The sequence below is a fragment of the Ovis canadensis genome, chromosome 4, assembly GCF_042477335.2.
Source record: "Ovis canadensis isolate MfBH-ARS-UI-01 breed Bighorn chromosome 4, ARS-UI_OviCan_v2, whole genome shotgun sequence".
In the NCBI taxonomy this organism is placed as follows: Eukaryota; Metazoa; Chordata; class Mammalia; order Artiodactyla; family Bovidae; genus Ovis; species Ovis canadensis.
This window is the reverse complement of record NC_091248.1, coordinates 22,544,795-22,562,143: the sequence shown is the minus strand read 5'-3', so window position 1 is coordinate 22,562,143 and position 17,349 is coordinate 22,544,795. Positions and strand designations below refer to the sequence as shown.

Genomic DNA, 17,349 nt, shown 5'->3' with positions numbered 1-17,349 from the left:
TTTTTATATATTTTTAATGCAGAGAGAATCTAAAAAAGAATAAAATTTCATGGCATGTGAAAATTCTATGAAAATCAAGTTTTAGTGACCGAAAGTGTACTGGAACATTTGTTGTTTAAGTCGCTAAGTTGTGCTCTACTCTTTTGCAACTCCATGGACTGTAGCCTGCCAAGATCCTCAGTCCACGGAAATTTCAGGCAAAAAATACTGGAGTGGGTTGCCATTTCCTTCTCCGGGGAATCTTCCAAACCCAGAGATGGAACCCAGGTCTCCTGCATTGGCAGGCAGATTCTTTCCCGCTGAGCCACCAGGGAAGCCCATTATTGGAACACAGTCGCACTCATTCATTTACATATTATCTTATGCTTTTTCAACTTCCCTGGTGGCTTAGAGGGTAAAGTGTCTGCCTACAATGTGGGAGACCCAGGTTCAATCCCTGGGTTGGGAAGATGTCCTGGAGAAGGAAATGGCAACCCACTCCAGTATTCTTGTCTGGAAAATCCCATAGATGGAGGAGCCTAGTAGGCTACAGTCCATGGGGTCACAAAGAGTCGGACACCACTGAGCGACTTCACTTTCACTTTTCACTTTTATGCGTTTCAGCTACAGCAGAATTATAGTTACTATAAAGATCAAATAGCCAACAAAGCTGAAAATATTTACTACTTGACCCCAGTTATAAATCATGACTGTATAAAATTCAGTCACATAAAGTTACCCCTCTGATACCTTTTGGCAATAATACAAATAACCAAATACATTCAGATAACACTAGAGGTGATAGAATTCCAGTTGAGCTATTTCAAATCCTGAAAGATGATGCTGTGAAAGTCCTGCACTCAATATGCCAGCAAATTTGGAAAATTCAGCAGTGGCCACAGGACTGGAAAAGGTCAGTTTTCATTCCAATCCCAAAGAAAGGCAATGCCAAAGAATGCTCAAACTATCGTACAATTGCACTCATCTCACATGCTTGTAAAGTAATGCTTAAAATTCTCCAAGCCAGGCTTTAGCAATATGTGAACCGTGAACTCCCTGTGTTCAAGCTGGAAAAGGCAGAGGAACCAGAGATCAAATTGCCAACATCCAATGGATCGTGGAAAAAGCAAGAGAGTTCCAGAAAAACATCTACTTCTGCTTTACTGACTATGCCAAAGCCTTTGACTGTGTGGATCACAATAAACTGTGGAAAATTCTGAAAGAGATAGGAATACCAGACCACTTGACCTGCCTCTTGAGAAATCTGTATGCAGGTCAGGAAGCAACAGTTAGAACTGGACATGGAACAACAGACTGGTTCCAAATAGGAAAAGGAGTACGTCAAGGCTGTATATTGTCATCCTGCTTATTTAACTTATATGCAGAGTACATCATGAGAAAGGCTGGACTTGGATGAAGCACAAGCTGGAATCAAGATTGCCAGGAGAAATATCAATCACCTCAGATATGCAGATGATACCACCCTTCTGGCAGAAAGCGAAGAGGAACTAAAAAGCCTCTTGATGAAAGGGGAAAAGGAAAGAGAAAAAGTTGGCTTAAAGCTCAACATTCAGAAAACTAAGATCATGGCATCCGGTCCCATCACTTCATGGCAAATCGATGGGGAAACAGTGGAAACAGTGGCAGACTTTATTTTTTGGGGCTCCAAAATCACTGCAGATGGTGATTGCAGCCATGAAATTAAAAGACGCTTACTCCTTAGAAAAAAAGTTATGACCAACCTAGACAGCATATTCAAAAGCAGAGACATTACTTTGCCGACTAAGGTCCATCTAGTCAAGGCTATGGTTTTTCCTGTGGTCATGTATGGATGTGAGAGTTGGACTGTGAAGAAGGCTGAGCGCCGAAGAATGGATGGTTTTGAACTGTGGTACTGGAGAAGACTCTTGAGAGTCCCTTGGACTGCAAGGAGATCCAACCAGTCCATCCTGAAGGAGATCAGCCCTGGGATTTCTTTGGAAGGAATGATGCTAAAGCTGAAACTCCAGTACTTTGGGCATCTCATGCGAAGAGTTGACTCACTGGAAAAGACTCTGATGCTGGGAATGATTGGGGGCAGGAAGAGAAGGGGACAACCGAGGATGAGATGGCTGGATGGCATCACGGACTCGATGGACGTGAGTCTGAGTGAGCTCAGGGAGATGGTGATGGACGGGGAGGCCTGGCGTGCTGCGATTCATGGGGTCGCAAAGAGTCGGACACGACTGAGCGACTGAACTGAACTCTCTTATGTCTACATACCCCAATCCTTAAGGTTAAGCTGCAACAAAATCATTCTCCCTTAAGAAACCGTACATCCTATCATGACTACAAAAGTGCTAAGAGCAAGTGGTCTCACCGCTCTTGCTGTGGTCAACTCCCACCCCACTCTCACCAGACAGCAAAAAAAAGGGAGTGCTGTCCTCTATGGGGATAAATTACCTGTTGTTTTAATGTCACTAGCAATCCCACCGCTGGGCATACACACTGAGGAAACCAGAATTAAAAGAGACACATGTACCCCAATGTTCATCGCAGCACTGTTTATAATAGCCAGGACATGGAAACAACCTAGATGTCCATCAGCAGATGAATGGATAAGAAAGCTGTGGTACATATACACAATGGAGTATTACTCAGCCGTTAAAAAGAATACATTTGAATCAGTTCTGATGAGATGGATGAAACTGGAGCCGATGATACAGAGTGAAGTAAGCCAGAAAGAAAAACACCAATACAGTATACTAACACATATATATGGAATTTAGGAAGATCGCAATGACGACCCTGTATGCAAGACAGGGAAAGAGACACAGATGTGTATCACGGACTTTTGGACTCCGAGGGAGAGGGAGAGGGTGGGATGATTTGGGAGAATGGCATTGTAACATGTATACTATCATGTAAGAATCGAATCACCAGTCTATGTCCGATGCAGGATACAGCATGCTTGGGGCTGGTGCATGGGGATGACCCAGAGAGATGTTATGGGGAGGGAGGTGGGAGGGGGGTTCATGTTTGGGAACGTATGTACACCCGTGGTGGATTCATGTCAATGTATGGCAAAACCAATACAGTATTGTAAAGCAAAATTTAAAAAAAAAAAGATGGTAAGCCCCAAATTATAACTGCCATTTTGAGTCACATTTTTCTGTGAAGGCCCTCTTATGTGAATAAAAGTCTGTCTTTTCTCTTCCTAATAAAAAAAAAAAGATAGTATCAAAACACATTAAATGATAATGCTAAAAGGAATTAATAACTTCTTCAAAGTATTATGTAATCACAGTTTTAAGTATATTTGTAACTGATAAAAAGTTACTAATGACTGTGAGGTACTCTGTAAGAAACCAATCTTAGAAGCTTAGGGAAAGAACTTAATGTTACACTATTCTTGATCACGTGCTCTTATACCACTTATGAAAAAAACACAATTTACCCTCAATGAATCTGACTCCTACAGTTTATAAAGACTCTATGTAGCAAATTGAGCAAAGCTGTTTACCTCCTTCCTACCCAGAATGCCACAGAATGACTGAAAAGAAACTTCAAAAATAATAAATCAGAAATACAAAGGGAAACAAAAAAGAGTGCCAATTTCTAATCACATATTTTGAGGAATTCTAAAATACAAAAAGTAATTTGAATCAAAACTTCAGAAGAAAGCAGGGGGACTTAGAGCCTTAATATGTAAGAGAAAATCGGTACAGACAAAAGAATCAGGAACCTCTAGGTAAATGGGCTTCCCTATAGCTCAGATGATAAAGAATCTGCCTGTAATGCAGGAGACCCGGGTTCGATTCCTGGGTCAGGAAGATCCCCTGGAGAAGGGAATGGCACCCTGTCCAGTACTCTTGCCTGGAGAATCCCATGGACAAAGGAGCCTGGCCGGCTACAGCCCACGGGGTCACAAAGGCTCAGACACGACTAAGCGACTAACACTGCTGCTAGGTAAACAGGACACTAATCAACAGAGCTGAACACATAATGTCCTCCCAAGCAAACTGCAGGGACGTGTGCAGAGGAGACAGCCGAGAAGGTGGGTATTCAGGCCAGAAGGGCAGAGCAAGGACTGCAGTGGCCAATACCTAGAGAAAGAATAAAACATCTACCTTCCTCAAAACGTAGTCCCTGCCTCTCACACAATCAGCAGAGACAAGGTACAGAAAATAGAATAAGCTGAGAGCAACTCTAAAATGCAAAAATGAGTATACAACCAAGAATCACAAATCACTTCAGGAATACCAACATCTTACCGAAAAAGTAACAACACTGAATAAAAATAACCCGTATCTTAAGAGAGATCCAAGATATTATATCTTTTTAAAAGAAACAGAGATTTAGAGACTAAATATTTCATTAATGAAATAAAATATGTACGGGCTGTGACTAAAAGAATGTACACAGGTGAAAAAGTAATAAGTTCAATGTTTGGATGGAATTTTCAAAAAAAATTCTAGGGAGAAGTTACATTTAAACAGAAAGTTTTTTCAACCAGCATAGTATTTCTATAGATTTAACAATGGCTGAAAAAAGACAACCAAGCAACTGATACTCAAGATAGTTGAGTATCAGTTGGGATGGAAAAGCTGCAATTTTACCACCCACAGAGAAAGAAAAGGTACAAAATTCCATTTTATCTCCATATATGTTATAGCTAGAGTGATGGGGGAAGTGCAGGAAGGCAAGAGACAGTAGAATAATAAAAATAAAAACATACTGGGATTTATTGGATTGTTAAAGACAGATTGCAGATACTAATTAACTCCATATGCATAATTTTTAGAACATTTCTTAAGACTTAGACGGTAATTACTAGAATAAATAAGATGTACAAATCTCAAACAAGTTAAAGAGAGAAAGAATGTAAGAGAAAAGCACATGGAAGAAGGGAAAAGAGGGAAAAGAATGGGGGAGCTAGAGAAGGGGCATATACTCAATAACAAAGCATATAAAGCAGAAAATCATAAAGTAAGAAAGTTATATCCAAACATATCAATGTTTATAATAAAGCTTTAAAAATTTCCCTACTAAAAGAAAGTTCTCAGATTGGAAAGACAATCTAGCAATGCGCTATTGAGAAAAGACAAAAGAACAAACAAACAAACAAACAAAAACACACACACAAAAGAGCAAATCTGAAAACAAAAAGGGAAATCTAGCCAAAAAAAGTTATTTTTGCAAAACTGTACATTATAGCAACACTGATGGCAGACAAGACAGAATTCACAAAACAGCAAATAGATTATTTTCTCCAATAAAATCCAACAAAAGATTTCCTTTTAAAAAAACTTTTTATTTTGCATTGGGTTATAGCCGATTAACAATGCTGGAATAGTTTCAGGTGAACAAGGAAGGGACTCCGCCATGTACATATACAGGTATCCATTCATTCCCAAACCCCCCTCCCAGCCAGGCTGCCACATAATATTGAGCAGAGTTCCCTGTGCTATACAGTAGGTCCTTGTTAAAATCCACCAAGAAATTTAATAATCATATACTAGTATGAGCCAAAGAACATAGCTTTGCAGTGTATGAAACAGTTGCTGGTAACAATAAACTGAGAAAATGTGAAATCCACAGTGATAATGCAAGACCAACATACATCATTCAGACATCAACAGAGCAGGCAAATGACCAATAAGTAAGAGATATATGGGCTTGAGTATTAGAAATAGCATTTTAACACATGCATATTAACATATATTCTTTTTAAGTACACATTTAACATTCACAAAAATGGTGAAAGATTAGGCCACCAAAAAAAAAAAATCTCAATATCAAAACTGTAAGAAACACTTCAAGTTACTTATTCTGAACACAACACAACAAATTAGAAATTATTAATAAGAATAAAAAGAAAAATAAATAGTCTAGCCATATGGGTTAAAAAGCAAATCTAAATTGAAAATTCATAAGTAAATATGCGGCATTGAGGACATGACATTTTAAGACCCATGGGATGCAGGCAAATCTATACATAAAAGAAAATTTAAATAGATGTGTACATACTAGAAAAGAAGAAAGGTTGAAAGTGTTATGATTTAGACATTTAACTGCAGTTAGAAAATGAACAAAAAACACTACAGGAAGACATTAATAGACAATGGACCATCTATTCTTTTTTCTTCAAGAAACTTGTAAAGCATCAACCACATGTTGAGTTGAATCAAGTAAAACTTGATGGAAAATTACATTCAAAAGCGCCTGACTAGTCCTGTGTGGGTTATGTTCTCATGCATTTTTCATCACCAAGAAACAGCTTGAGAATGTCACACTTTACCATCACCCTCCTGAGCCCAAGTTTTAAATAGAAATTTTAAAACCTATATTAAACTTCAGTATAAAATGATCTTCAATGGGGAAAATATTGTGTTCACAGTTCCACTCTAAATTATTTAAAATCAGAATGAGGAGTCTGCATGTTTGCTTTTGTGCTCCTTTAAAACTAAATTCAATCTAAGTTAAAGAAAAAAGAAGCAGCAGAAAATTACCTCTTTAGTCCTATTAGGAGATAAACTGCTAATGTGTATTGAGAGCAAGGACAAGACATGTTATACGAAGCTGGTAACATAACAGGAAGCTATTATTTTATCTTTCTGGAAAGGTGCAGATATTTTCCAAAAATGATATATTTCACTCTTCCTAAACTGCCTATATTAGTTTATGTAATTTTAAGACATGGACCATATTAAACTTACTATTTGAGGAAACTGAATTAAAGAAATTCAAAAAATAAGGATAATACTTTTGTTTAGGCTATATCTCATTTATCCACAAGAAAAAATAACGCAATAGATGTTAATGACACAAAGTATTCTAATTATCTGAGTAGATTTGGGTGCATTAACTGCCATGCTTAAAGTACATTCTATTAACAATGTGATGGCAGAAAATGATTATTTTGCCACATTGGGTGGGAAAATAGTCAATGTGATTTGCCTTGGGCAACTGATATATACACACTGTGGAAATATACTGCAATTTACGGATCAATCATTCTGTAAAACAGAAAGAATCACACACAGGTAGCGCCTCTCTAAAAGTGATTTTAGTCCACCAAAGAACGGGTCCATGGAACAGGCCATATCTGTGAGATGGTCTGAGCTTTAAGAGATAAATTCTTGTAAAGTTAATCCCTATTTTAAGTAAACAGAAATGTTCTGATCTTAATTATTTTGCATATAAATAAGGAACTCAAATGCCAAGTGTTTAGAGAGGCCAATATTAAAATACTTCCAATCAAAGGAGCCAACTAAGAATAATTCAGAAGGAGAAGTCCTGTTTTGTTGGATAATTAAAGTCCAGGCCTTTGGTTTGCCTTTTTTTTTTTTTCTTTTTCCCTTGAAACTTCATTAAATCACCACATTTTAAATAAAGATGCTAGCCCAAACCAATAAGCAGTTAACCCTAACATTATCTTTGGCTTTGATGTCAGGTGCATGGAAGGATGGAAACAGCTTTATGGGGCCACTATTCTCTGCTTAATCACTTCCTCCATTTAGACTGCAGGTTTGAGATAGCACTTTAGAGAACTGGAAATACAGAGGGCTAATCAGCAATTATTAACAGGCACTACATGCATAGAGACATGGAATTTAATGAGATAATGTTAATACTTTTTTTTTTAACAGAATAAAGGCACAGAGAACTGTCAATTGCCTGGATCAGTGGAGGGGAACACTGGCGTAGGTAATGGAAAGAATCAGGGCAATATTCCAGCTGAACGGCGTTTGTCACCCTGTCCTGAAGGAGATGCTCCTGGCCCTTGCTGCTCTGGGTTCACCACGGAATCAACAAAAACAATCAGCTACTATGGATTGTTTACTGTGGTCCATGCTTTGAGCTTATCACTTTACATTCATTATCTAACTTTAAACCCTGTTAACACCACCCTGAAGTTGGTTTTATTACTACCCCTTTTCGAATATGAAGAATTTAAGACTGCAGAAATAAAGTAACTCATCTAAGATCTTAGAGCTAGTGCTAGAGCTAGAATTCAAACCAAGTTGACTGGAATTGAGAACTTATTTTCTTTATACTACCACATTGGTAGATCTAGTGAAAGTAAAGTCGCTCAGTCCTGTCTGACTCTTTGCGACCCCATGGACTGTAGCCCACCAGGCTCCTCCGCCCGTGGGATTCTCCAGGAAAGAGTACTGGAGTGGGTTGCCATTTCCTTCTCCAGGAGGTCTTCCCAACCCAGGGGATCGAACCCGGGTCTCCCGCATTGCAGGCAGACGCTTTACCATCTGAGCCACCAGGGAAGACTCCATAGGTAGGATCTAACTCCCATCCAAACGGAGGAGATTTAAATCATGCTTAAGTCTATCATGCACTGAAGTCCCATTCTTAGAAACAAGGATGGGGTTCTTACCAGATTTTTATAAACTGCACAAGTATACCTGAGTGTTCACTGCAGTGATACTGTGATATGGCTACACAGTTTTACACTGAATTCACTGAAAATTTACTTTAGCCTTCAAACATAACCCCTTCCTTAACCTTGCTGATGATCCCCTGCATTGCAGGAAAACCGCAAGTGAGAATCACTGCTCCATTACATTATACTAAGTAAGTGTGAGACTGGGTGAGGGGAAAGTGGGACAGACTCAATCAGCACTATTTGACCTGGGCTTCCCTGGCGGTCTGGTGGTTAAGAATCCACTCTGCAACACAAGGAACATCTGTTTGACCCCTGGCCTGGGCAGCTGGGGAGGGGGGGGAGTCCCACATGTCGTGGGGCAACTAAGCCTGTGCACCACAACTACTCACACGTAGGGCCCACGCTCTGCAAAGAGAGAAGCCACTGCAAGGAGAAGCCGGCTCGAAGAGCAGCCCGCACTTGACGCAACTAGAGAAAGCCTGCACGCAACAGTGAAGGCCCAGCACGGCCCAATGTAAATAAATACATTTCTCTTTAAAAAAAAGAACTATCTGACCTCATTAACCAACGAGGATTTTTGAAGTCAAACCTTCCTTGGCTAATTTTTCTTCCGTCTTAGATCTTCACAACCGGCTCTATCATCCTGCTCATTTCCAGCCCTTTTAAACATAGCAACACTGAGATAATTCATAGTTGATGGGTAACTTGGCTACAAAATAGATCTAGATGCTAGACAGGGCAACAGACCCAACCTCCCCACATACTAACAACCTGACAGGGGTCTCGGTTCTTGTCTTTGACTGCACTGGGTCTCAGCTGCAGCACACAGGATCTTCAATCTTCCTGAAGGCATGTGGGCACTCGAACTCCTAGCTGTGGGCCATGGGGTCAGTTCCCTGACCAAGGATGGAACCCAGGCCCCCTGCATTGGGAGTGTGGAGTCTCAGCACTGGATCACCCGAGAAGTCCTGGGCAGGGCTCCATCTGGGAGCTTCTAGTCCCCGTAAGAAGGAGGCAATGCCAAATGAGGTCCTCAAGGACGAGCGTCAGAGACCTGCAGTGGGACTCTCATTTTCAAGTCTGCATCTTCCTCCTCACTTTCCAAATAGAGCCTGCCTGACACGGGTGCAGCTTTCCCCACCCCACCCGACCCCCACTCCAGCTGAAAGGAAGTAAATTTGGGAGAAATCTGCAGAAAGCATAGAGGACCTTAATGTAAACATGAATTTCTGAAAATATGTTCTCTTTAAGCTCAGCTTATGATAGCACAGCTGAATGAAATCCCTTCTAAATTGGACCAGGAAGACAGTCTCCTACAGCATTGCCAATACTTCTAGCTACTGAAGGGCAGAGCCTGGTTGGAGGAGGTGGCAAGAAAAAGGAAACAAAAGTTTGTCCTGTCAGGGACAGTGTTGAATACCACCCAGGGACTGGACCCAGGGAGAGTAGGCACTCAAAACTCCTCTGAAACAAATGCACGAAATCTGTCAAATACCTCTTGAAATATACCCATTTAAATAAAATCCCATCCATAATATTCTGCCTGAATTTCACTCTATTTTTAAAAACTTTTTATTTTGTATTGGGTATACTCAATTAACAATGTTGTGATAGTTCCAGGTGGACAGCAAAGGGACTCAGCCATACATACACACGCATCCCATCTCCCCCAGACTCCCCTCCCATCCAGGCGGCCACATAGCATTGAGCAGAGTTCCACCTGCTATACAGCAGATCCATGCTGGCTGTCCATTTTAAATATAGCAGAGTGCACGTGTTCATTCCAAACTCCGGAACTATCTCTTCCCCTGTCCTTCCCGCATGGTGACCATAAGTTTGTTCTCTGAGTCTGAATTTTAAAGTGCCACTATCTGGACACAATCAGGAAGTTCCGATGAATGTGATGGTCACTAAGGCTAAGGCACTCTCAGTTCCATAATTTCAGTCATGACTCCTCACATAGACAATGACCAGTATATGACCAGCAGAGAGATGTAATGGTGCATAACTGTTTCTACCACAGTATTTTCAAGAAACAAGAGTGGCTACCTTGCTTCCTCATAAAATCAGGAGCAGCAACGCCACCCTGCTGCTCACTTCCCCCTCCTTCTCAACTGTACGCTTGGAGCCCATTCAAGATACCTAAGACTTTCAAAGAAATAACAGTAAAATAAAGATATAACATTAACGTTGGTGGCCTTCAGATAAAGGATATCCTTGGATGCTCATCAGTCTTTCCAAAAAAAATCTTTAAAAATAAAACATATCATAAAACTCTCATGCCATTGAGTACGAAATCATCAAATGTTCCATAAAGATCCTATCTCAATGTCCCACTGAGTATGAAATGATCAGCGTCCCATACCTATAGGACAGGATGCTGCTCAAAAACTTCCATTTCTGGCCCAGTGAGGAATCTAAAGGAAAACAGTTTTCCTGTGAAAATGAGTATGGTAAAATCCCCCATCCCACTACAATCAGGGAGAGAACAAAAAGGCAGAGTGGGCAGAGAGGACTCAGAATAAAACAGAATACTGTGGTATCATACTAAAAGAGGAAAAGAAACGATTTCCAGCTTGAACAAGGAAAAGCAAAGGCTTTTTTCCAGGGCATACTGAACAGAAGAAAAAGCTCCCAAAATGAAAAGGAAGCAAAGCATTTACCACACAAAATAACAGAAGTGCCCTGTTATAGAAGAAAGGCATTCCAGAGTGGACCAAAAAACGACAAACTCAATAAGAAACTCTCAGGAAAGAGGATCTAAAGGAAGTTAATATAATAGGAGAGAAATAGTGGACATTTCCAGTTAAACATGGTAGCCTGGAATTCCAGGGCAGGATTTCCTCTGTTTCAACATTTTAATAATGTTGTGCGTATGTGTCTGTTTACCCCACACAGCTGTTCAATCTGTTCCCTTGGTAAGCCCCCTGTTAAAGAATAACACAGGGCTTCCCAGGGAGCACAGTGATAAAGAATTGGCCTGCCAATACAGGAGACACGGGAGACTCGGGTTTGATCCCTGGGTCAGGAAGACCCCCTGGAGAAGGAAATGGCAGCCCACTCCAGTTTTCTTGCCTGGAGAATCCCATGGACAGAGGAGCCTGGAGGGCTACAGTCCATGGGGTTGCAAAGAGTTGGACATGACAGAGCAACTGAGCACATGGTGTCTTGAACACAAGTATTTATTTCTCCCCCATACACCAATCTGTATTAAAATGAAAGCAAAGTTATAACTTAGAAGAGCAACTGAATGAATAAGGGGAAGACTGCAGACAAGATACAAACAAAAATTTTGAGAAACAAATTTTGGGAAACAAATGGATAGGAGGTCACTGACAAGGACGATGACCACAGGTGGAAACCAAGGGTGGGAATCAATGAGAAATAAGTCAATTCCCACTTCAGAATCCCTGAAACACTCAAGAATTGGAAGCTGAACTTCAAGGAGGGGTGAAAACCAAAATGACTGGTCAGATTAGATTTAAAGAACAAGTCCTTTCCCCTAGACTCTCCCAATCAGGTGTCTGTCCATCCCTGATCCCGGGAAAGGTTTATTCTCTGAAGAGGTTGAACGTGAAAGGCTCATAACTAGGACACCAAGAATTATGAAAATCAGGATTAAGAATCAGACTGAACGAAAACAATGCACAAAAAAGGGCCTGAGCCCCTTCTTGATCATCTCGGGAACCAGCAACTAGGCTTACATATCCTGAAATCTAGATTGGCCATTCAGCTTTGGAGGAATGAAAAGATGCTCCTGACAGCTCGTAGGAGATGGACCAGTCCAGACCGGATGAGGCCAATGGAGAGCCATAAGGAGACGAAACCCGACAGATGACCTCATTCTGATTTGTTTCAGAGGAGTGTTCTAGTTTTATCAAATAGTTTGGGGCCTCAGTTTGTGGTTAAAATTCTATTAATTAATTGTATTAATAGCAAACAAGTGAAAAGAAGGGGTAAGTACAACCAGGAAAAACAAAAAGTTGCGCAAGCAAAGAAACTTAATCATAGTATACTATGTGACCTCACTAACAATGGTACTCACATCACCACAAGACTGCAAAGACTGGATATTAACTAAAGGCAAAAAGTAGGGAAGGAGACTTCCCTGGTGGTCCAGTGGGTAAGACTCTGCCTTGCAATGCAGGAAACACAGGTTTGATCCCTGGTCAGGATTCTCGCCTGAAGAATTGCATGGACAGGGGAGCCTCGTGGGCTACAGTCGATGGGGTCGCAAAGAGTCAGACACAACTAAGAAACTAACACTTCTAAAAGAGAAACTTCCCTTCATCGATGACTAGATTACCTTGAGGTGAATCTCATATAGAAATCACTGAAAATAAATGCTTAATCATCTGCTTTATTTACCAGCTTTCAACACTAACTCTTTTCTTTTTTCCTGGCCACACCACACAGCATGTGGCGTATTAGTTCTCCCACCAGGGATCGACCCAGCACCTACTGCCGAGGAAGCCTGGAATCTTCACCGCGAGACCACCAGGGAAGTACCTCAGCACTAATTCTTATTTGTCCTTATAACGGTATCTATTGGGTTTTGTATATTAATGTTCCAATCTGCAATCTGACTAACTTCTCTCACTGTTTATAGTATTCCCACTGATTCTTTGGTTTTTTTCAAATATAGCATCATAAATCTGCAAAAAGGAAAACTGTGCCCCTTCTCATTTGCTCTCATTACCTGTAGAGATGATATGCTACTCCTATTTTCTCTCTTTTTGACAGATTTGTATGGGATTCAACCAATAATTTTTCTATCAGTTATTTTTAAGGGAAAGGAATGTTTCAGTAGTTGGAGAAGGGTATGACCAAGAGAGCTTTTCTAGCTTTATGGAATAAAGTTCTTTGCTCTGTTTTCATAAAGTAAAAAGAAAAAAAAATGACAATATCACATACATTGAGATTTCCCCTTTTGTTTCACTTCAACACTTCTTTCTGGAATTTCTTTTTCCCTATTGAAACTGCCCTGCATAGACGTCTACTCAGTACAAGGCTTTGCCCTGAAAAGGTGCTCCAATCTGCTATTCTAGAGAACGCAAGGAGAAAGACCAGCAGACACCCCCTGGTCTCTGGGCCTGCATCCACCCACAGGTGCATCGAAGTCCCCTCCACGCACGGCTGCTGTCCTCACAAGGCCCCAGCATGCGGGGGTTCCCGGGCTCTGAGAGAAGTCCCTGGTCCCCTGGCCTTTCCTGAGCCTCCTCCTCTACACTTTCTCGTACCACATGCTTCTTAAAATTGTCCACGGTTTGCTCCCCTCACTCCTCTTTTGAGGTTCACGGAGAAACCTCCTCATCTTTATTTGCTGTCGATGTTGCCATTGCCACCCTCCCTGAGTCTGCCCCTATTTCACACATACACATTTCTATATTTAAAACAGATAACCAACAAGGACCTACTGTATAGCACAGGGAACTCTGCTCAATGTTATGTGACAACCTAAATGGGAAAATAATCTGAAAAAGTATAGATAACGTAAACGTATAACTGAATCACTCTGCCAAACACCTGAAACTAACATAACATTATCAATCACCTATGCTGTGCTTAGTCTCTCAGTCACGTCTGACTCTTTGCAACCCCATGGACTGTAGCCTGCAAGGATCCCCTGTCCATGGGATTCTCCAGGCAAGAAAACTGGAGTGGGTTGCCATCCCTCCTCCAGGGGATCTTCCCAATCCAGGGATCGAACCCAGGTATCCTGCATTGCAAGCAGATTCTTTACCGTCTGAGCCACCAGGGAAGTCCAAGAATACTGGATTGGGTAGCCTATCCCTTCTTCAGGGGATCTTCCCAATCCAGGAATTGAACCAGGGTCTCCTGCATTGCAGGCGATTCTTCACCAGCTAAGCTACCAGGGAAGCCCCATTAATCACCTATAGTCCAGTATAAAGTACTGGACTTCCCTGGTGGCTCAGACGGTAAAGCGTCTGCCTACAACGCAGGAGATGCGGGTTCAATCCCTGGGTTGGGAAGATCTCCTGGAAAAGGAAATGGCAACCCACTCCAGTATTCTTGCCTGGAAAATCCCATGGACAGAGGAACTTGGTAGGCTACAGTCCGTGGGATCGCAAAGACTCAGACATGACTAAGAGACTTAACTTTCACTTTCCAGTACAAAATAAAAAGTAAAAGAAAGAAGATGGTGCTGGAGAAGACTCTAGAGAGTCCCTTGGACAGCAAAGAAATTAAACCAGTCAATCCTAAAGGAAATCAACCCTGAATATTCACTGAAAGGACTGATGCTGAAGCTGAAGCTTCAATACTTTGGCTACCTGATGAGAAGTGTCAACTCACTGATGCTGGGAAAGATTGAAGGCAGGAGGAGAAGGGGGTGACTGAGAATGGGATGGTTGGATGGCATCACTGACTCAATGGACATGAGTTTGAGCAAATTCTGGGAGATAGTAAAGGACAGGAAAGCCTGGCATGCTGCAGTTCATGGGGTCGCAGAGCTGGACAAGACTTATTGACTGAACAATAGCAACAACAAAAAAAGAAAGAAAGAGAAATGCAGAATATATCAGATAAGTCTCAACTTTCCTTGAAAATGATTTTAGTAAATCCATTATTTCTTTTATTTATTTATTTTAAATTTTATTTTATTTTATTTTTTTAATTTTAAAATCTTTAATTCTTACATGCGTTCCCAAACATGAACCCCCCTCCCACCTCCCTCCCCATAACATCTCTCTGGGTCATCACCGTGCACCAGCACCAAGCATGCTGTATCCTGCATTGGACACAGACTGGCGATTCGATTCTTACATGATAGTATACATGTTAGAATGCCATTCTCCCAAATCATCCCACCCTCTCCCTCTCCCTCTGAGTCCAAAAGTCCGTTATACACATCTGTGTCTTTTTTGCTGTCTAGCAAATCCCTTATTTCAAATCACAATTAAATATCAAAATCCCCCCATTGTTTTTTATACTATGATGTACACATTGACTTTTAAGGTTATATGACCCCTAGTAGCAGCAAACACACCCAACACCCAATCCTGGTTTCTAAATACCATGCTTCAGTAAAAGGAAACAGGGCTCTCTGGAGAAATGGCTGAATCTGGGTCTGGGGCTGGGAAAATACAAGATAAGCCAAGAGCAACTTGTAGGACAAGAAAGTACGGAAGTGCTTCAAAAACACTCCGCATAATAGGCTCTAGGTTCATCGGCCTCATTAGAATTGACTCAAATGCATTCCTTTTTATGGCTGAGTAGTATCCCATTATAACTATACAGCTTCTTTATCTAGTCACCTGTCGATGGACGTCTAGCTTGCTTCCATGTCTTGGCTACTGTAAACAGTGCTGCAATGCATACTGGGGTATATGTGTCTTTTTCAGCCCATGGGAATTTGCAATATGACTGAAGGAACTCAAACTGAGGCTCAGTAATAACCTAGAGGGGTGGGAAGGAGATTCAAGAGGGAGGGGACATATGTACACCTATGGCTAATTCATGTTGATGTATGACAGAAATCAACCAATATTGTAAACTAATCACCAATCAACTAAAAATAATAAAAAATGTTTTTAATATTAAAAAAATTTTTTTAAATATTTTTTGAAAAGGTATATGGGACAAATTGAGAGTAGCATTGAAACACAAACATTGCCATATGTAAAGCAGACAGTGGGGATTTGCTGTGCGACACAGGGAACTCAAAGCCAGGGCTCTGTGACAACCCAGAGGGGTGGGATGGGGTGGGAGGTGGGAGGGAGGCTCAAGAGGTGGGACATAGTGTATCAAAGGCTGATTCATGTTGATGTATGGCAGAAACCAGCACAATACTGTAAAGCAGTCATCCTTCAATTAAAAATAAGTAAGTAAATAAATAATAAACATTTCAACAATTAAAAGGGGAATGAGACATCTCAAAAGGACACAGGGGCCAACCTAAAAGAGCTCCCAATGACTAAAGCAGCAACAATCTGAGCAAGAAAAGAAATAATGCACCATTGGACAATAACTAGGATTGAAGATAAAACACAGAATAACTAGTTTAATTTGATTTTCATATAAACAGTGAATAAGTTTGCCTCATTGCAATATCTCAATGCCCATTTCTATATATCATGTAGGGTGACAATTAACATTATGAAGATAACTATACAGTAAAATGGGCTTCCCTGATGGCTCAGATAGTAAGGAATCTGCTTGTAATGCAAGAGACCTAAGCTTGATTCCTGGGTCGGGAAGATCCCCTGCAGAAAGAAATGGCTACTCACTCCAGTATTCTTGTCTGGAGAATTCCATGGACAGAGGAGCCTGGCAGGCTACAGTCCATGGGGCCACAAAGAATCTGACACAACTGAACAAATAATATCTACAGTAAAATATATATATAATTCTCTTGCCATAAGAGAAGTTTAATCATTCTCAAAGATTCTCTTTTCATTTCTTCTAAATGATACTAAATCTAAAAGTTTTCCCAAGTGTTAGTGTTGTTTATGTGTGACCTAGACAGACACTACACTGCAATCATGGATAAGATTACAGGGACCAATCCGGGGAAACCCAGATAATCAATTCTCCTCAAAAAGGCTGCATTAACAATATTTATTTTCACTTCATTAACAACAACAACAAAAAAAAACCTGTGACACAAGATTTTCGTGGTATCCCACACTTTACTTAAATTGAAGTATCAATATTCTAGCAGCTGACATTTATTGCTCTTTTTTGACCATCATGGAATTTAATATTTAAAGTCTACGAAATGGAATATGCTTCTTAGCAAGATGACAGAATCAAAATTCTCTTAGCACTCTTCTCTCACCCTTTAAATTCTTAGACTATGTCATAAAGTTCTTTAGTGTGGGTTAAATCTGAAAATTACTGAATTTCCAAAGATCATAAGGCTTATTTTTTTTAACAATGTTAAACGCAGGCCAGTCTTGGAAAGATGAGTTTCAATAAAATTCTTTACAGTCAAAAAGCAGTGATCATCTCAAACTTTATACCTT

General features: G+C 40.6%; 1 protein-coding gene across 3 annotated transcripts in view; it reads right to left on the bottom strand.

Moving 5' to 3' along the window:
- Positions 1-17,349, bottom strand: part of CDK14 (cyclin dependent kinase 14) — a 720,213-nt gene that overhangs the window by 533,662 nt on the left and 169,202 nt on the right. The gene's annotated exons all lie outside the window — the stretch shown is intronic.